The sequence below is a fragment of the Lathyrus oleraceus genome, chromosome 2 (genome assembly GCF_024323335.1).
Source record: "Lathyrus oleraceus cultivar Zhongwan6 chromosome 2, CAAS_Psat_ZW6_1.0, whole genome shotgun sequence".
Classification (NCBI taxonomy): Eukaryota; Viridiplantae; Streptophyta; class Magnoliopsida; order Fabales; family Fabaceae; genus Lathyrus; species Lathyrus oleraceus.
Window position 1 is genome coordinate 59456389 of NC_066580.1, and position 5694 is coordinate 59462082.

Consider the following 5694-nt stretch of genomic DNA (forward strand, 5'->3'; position numbering starts at 1 on the left):
TTCATTATTCAAATCAAACAACTCTAAATCCACAGAGTAAACATCCCTTAAATTCTAGAAAAGAGATAATCCAGCAAGTTATCTCAAAACCAACATTCACCATATATATCAATATAGAACAAAAATTAACAAAGAGAACAGTCTGGAAAATCTAAGAAGAAATTATCAAAAATAATTCTTTAAACATCCAAACCCTAATATTCGAACAACAGCATCCAGACCAAAGAAAGAGGAAGACGGAGAAGAGGACGAAAGACTTATCTTAAACGGTGGGGAGCGTCACCGGCGTTTGAATCCAACCAAGTAAATCTTCCATTCTCGTTTCAATTTTTGCATCACCCTCTTCGCCTCTCCATACTGAATAAAACCCCCCTATTTATTTCTTCAAAGCACGTCTGTAGAGGTTTAAATCTCAAAGTTTAGGGTTAGGGTTTGGACGGATAAGGTTTGTGTTTGAGATAAGAACGAACTAGGGTTCGTTTGGCCGCGTGAGAGAGAGGGTTTAGAGTTAGGTTTTAGGTTTTTATTTTTAAGGAGGGCCTCGATCCGACCATTTGAGAAGGATTCTTGAGAAAACGAGGCCGAATTTGGAATCTCCGGCCAAAAAAAGGTAGGGTATGTGTTTGGATTTTTGGGGTTAGGGTTGGAGGTCGCCGGAGAAGAGGGCGGCGCCGCCGCAGTTGGCCGGCCGCCACCGTCTTCTCCGGTAGGTTTGACCGTGAGGATGATGATGGAGAGGGAATAGAAGTTGCAGAGCAACTTGAGCGTTGAAGTTGAAGAGAGAGTATGAGAATGAGAGAATGGCTCTCTCTCTCTCTCTCAAAAATTTGTTTTTATGTGTTGATGGTGGTGGCTGCATGGGCGCCATGTGGCCCCTCTTGCTAGCGCCACACGTTTGGTTGACTTCTGAGTCAACCAGGGGATCCTGTGTGGATCCCCCCACCATATGGTGGTGCACCCTCATGCGCCTCCATCTGATCTGTTGACCAGATCATAGGTCTTCCAATCCAACGGCCCAGACACCTCCAGAGGAGGTCAATGTTTGACCAGGCCATTTAGGGCCTTGGTGATTCCGTTTTAGGCCAACTCAGGTTGGGCCCAAAGACTTTTTTTTTATTCAAACCCCCTATTTGGTTCAGTAGCGCCCAGAGTTGGGTCTTCCGCTTGATGTAGCCCATTTTCCTCATTTTTTTGAATTTTCTTTCTTTTCTTATTATATTTTTCATAAACACTTATAAAATATATATTAGATGATTATTAATCCCTAAATGATAATTATTTAATTATTTTACAATATTTAAATATTTTATTTACTTTCATTTCATTTATTTCGTTTACTTTCTTTCAAAATTATGTATAAATATTGTTAATATTATTATTTAATACCTAATTAATTATTTGTTTATATTATTATTATTTAATTACTTATATTATTTAATCAAATAATCCACTAATTATTTAATTAATTAATTATATTATTATTATTATCACTTATAATTGTTTCTCTTTCATTTTCTATCTTTAAAAATCATATATATCTTGTTAATATTATTATTAATACCCAATTAATTATTTGTTTATATTATTATTGTTTAGTTACTTATACCATTTAATGAAATAATCCATTAACTATTCAATCAATTAATTATATTTGTTACCATCACTTATAATTTAGATAATTGTTTATTTTTGTGGAGTGTATGTGCATGATTATTTTTGTATTTATTTATTTATACCAAGTCTTAAATACATGCGTATGGCGTGTTATAATTGTGAGAAGGTTATGTCATTTTCACCGATTTAAAATCATTCAAACCAATTTCAAAAATAAATCACATATTTCTCGATTCAAAGTCGAGCCCATTTTCAAAACACCTTTGTAAGTCGATTACTTGTAAAAGTATCGCCATCAACCTCATATGGCTTACTCTTGGGTCTTCTTACAATGAGACCTATTCAGTTTTAATTAATCGATTAGATGAACTATTCACTAAATAAATTCAATTCATTCACAAAATACAAATTTAAAACCTCGATTCAACATCGAGTTTTCTTTATTAAGAATTAAAATACTTGGTCACAATTAGATGTTATTTTACTTAGAGATAAAAGAGGAAATAGTTTTGAGTTTCCAACTCCTCCCCTCGATTATTTAAACACTAACTCTTGTACTCGATTAATAGAATAATCATCATTTCTAATCCACTTAAGAACAAATGCATCAAATTCTTTTACAATAAGAAACCAAAAGGGAGATAACTTTGAGTCTTCAATTTTTCTCCTCGACTATTTGAGTACAAGTTCTCTTACTTGGTTAGTCAAACAATTGTCGTTCCTCTACAAACCCTCCAAACCCCGATTAAATCGAAACACTTTCATAATAAGATAAATGAAAAAGGAGATGATTTTGAGTTTTCAACTTCTCTCCCCAATTGTTTGAATACGAGTTCTCTTACTCGATCAGTCGGACAATTCTCATTTTTCCACAAGCATACAACTTAATCAAATCATTTTCTCAATCAAGATTATACGAAAAGAGAGATGGTCTTGAGTTTTCAATTCCTCTTCTCAAATGCTTGGATATGAGTTGTCTTACTCAGCCATTCAAGTACTTGTCGTTCATTCTAAAATACGTCAACTGTATACAACCTTATTTTCATAAATATTCAGATGAAACAGAAAGCGATCTAGAGTCTTCTATTCCTTTTCCGATTATTAGGATACGAGTTGTCTTACTTGATTATCCGAGTATTCGTCATCCGTTCAAAACACCTTAACTATTATCAAATCTTTCCTATAATTAAAGATGAAAAAGAAAGTGGTCTAGAGTCTTCTACTCCCTTTCCCGACTGTTAGGTTACGAGTTGTCTTACTCGACCATCCGAGTGATCATCATCTAACAAAAAACATCTAAACCAATCAAAACATCCAACATACTAATCCAACTTGTCACCTCCGTGTGACCTAAACTTTTTTCAGAAAGAACATCGTCTAATCCTTTCTAATGCGCACAATAAACTAGTGCTTAAGCCTCCGCCGAGAGTAGACAAGCCAGCGTTTAGCCTTTAGAACGCGATCTAAGCAGTTGTTCACTAAAAGACATCAACCAACCGTAGTTCGCCGAACTACGAATGCTCTGATTTCCTTATTACACCATAAGGATACTTAAGCAGGAGATTGTTGTATCTTCGCGAGCACACTAATAAAAAAACCTCCCCTTTTCCCTTTCTGAGGTTCCCATCCATTTCTATTTTCAATATATTTATAACCCGAAGAAAACAAACAAACATAAATTAACACTCAAATCGAAAAATTGAACTAAAAGGTTCCCGTTTAGTACCACAGACGTGAGGGGTGCTAATACCTTCCCCTTACATAATCCACTCCCGAACCCGAATATGGTTACGACGACCATTATTCCATTTCCTTAAGGTTTTATCGATCTTTTCCTATCCCTTTATTGGGATAAATAAAGTTCGGTGGTGACTCTGTTTGAACGTAATTTTTTCCGCAACCATCGCGAGGAATCGTATTTTTCGAGAGGAAACACTAATAATCGAACGTATCATGGTCTAATGTTGCTATGTAAATCTAAGGCTGATGATCGTTCTAAGATTGGATGGATGAAGAGAAATAACTATAACGTAAATAGAAGATTAATAAAGATATACGATAAAGGGGATATGGGTATGTAACGCATCAAACTTCGGAGATTCGATAGATAGTTGGTGTAATCTTATTGGTCAAATATTCTTCAGTAGAAATTATTTATAGAAAGGACTTAGTCTCACACTCTCATTTTTATTGACTCTGACCATACCCCTAAACCAGAATGCTTAGCTCTCGCGGTCTCATTTTGAATTTAAAAGTAATTTTTGAATATAAATAAAGTCTAATTAATCCTAAAGCGCTTTCGCTGTGTTTAGGATTAAAGCCTAGTTTCAGCTATCTGGTTAAAATCTCAAACTCTCGCTCTTGATGACCGTAACCTTAGTTTGTTTTGTACTCTCATACGAAAAACAATTTGATTAAAATAAGAAACTAAAAATCGGAAAAATAAGTTTTATAAAAACTAACACCAATTATTTATGATCCCCGTCGTTTCGGCGGTCTTTACATACTGATACCTAAGGGTTTATCTGGACATGGATCCGGTAACAAACATGGTATTTGGAAAATCAAACATGCAATAAGGCATAAATACATAAAACAACAATCAAAATAAAACCTGGATTACGAATTAAGAACTAGAACTAAATCTTGATTCTTTGATTAAAATAATGTCGGCAGGCTTTGGCAATGAGTAACTGTTACAATTGAATTCAAATGCGTAAATAATAAATCGCAATAGTCCCCGATGTGGAGAACTATTACTTTTACAAAGTAAGAAAACTGCCTAGAAATCTAAAAGAAAATAATTCTGAATAAAAATAATCCGTAGATTGAAAACTGGAATAAGAGAGAGAGATCTCAGCGAGTCTGAGAGAGACTCCTTATATATTTTCCACGTCCCTAATTTGTAGCGAAGGTGGGTGGATTCGTTGCTAAAAACATGGAGAAAAAGAGGGAAGACTAGGTTGTGGCGGTTGCCACAACCCTAGTCTCTGACTCCTTGGCGAGCGCCACCAATATTGGGTTGAGCGCCACCATTCCTCATGCTTGGTGGCGAACGCCACCACCTCCTTTGGTCCATGTGGCGGGCGCCACACACCCTAGATGATGGGCGCCACAAGCCCATTTGCTTTGGTGGCCCATTATCTCTATTTTTCTCCATTTTCTTCTCTTTTTCTTTCCTTTTTCTTTCCTTTTTGCTATTTTCCATTTTGCTTGCTGTAAACCTTTTAATCGATAAATACCTGCAATAAACATAAAATACTGAATAATAATAAGTGTTAATCAAGTAAAAAGCAATGCATATGGAGCCAAAAATATGATACGTTTTCGCGTTATCAAACTCCCCCATACTTAAACCTTTGCTTGTCCTCAAGCAAATGCCGCGTATATGAAAAAAAGTTTTGTAAAATATTTGCAGCATACATTATCAAGACTCGTAGAAGACACAGTTGCATTCGGATACTCATTCTAGTCTATAAACTTTACTCTGGTTCAAAATTGTATTAACAAGTACTCACTTCCACACTAAAGGTATCGTTGGAACACATAGTCGCAATATTGCAACCACAAGTCTCCCTCCTACACAAACTAATATGAATCATGTTGTCATGCCTAAGCCTACCTTACTAAACCTTCTTTTTATCCTTTTCGTTCTGGCGCAATCACATTAAGCTCGTTATCCCTTCACATTCATAGCAAGATGATCTGTTAGTGACTATGATCTCATCATTATTTCTTTCTTTCTTTTTCGAACTTTGGCTCAAATAACAGTTAAAGATGGTTATACCGTTGGGCTAAATGACCGGTTGAGGATCACCTAACTTAGAAGGAACAACATTTTTCATGCATTTCGTAATCTTTTCTTCTTTTAAGCATGAAATCATACACTTATTTGCATCGACTTCTTGTGTAGTGTGTGTTTAGGATGGTGTTGACTGCTAGATAAACTACTTAAGGAAATATTAAAGGGTAGAATTTAAGGCTATGGAATGACAAGTACTCAAATCGATCTTATACTTGGGAGATTTAAGGTGCTAGAACGATACCGATCTTATAAAGTATTTCCAAATCTCTATAATT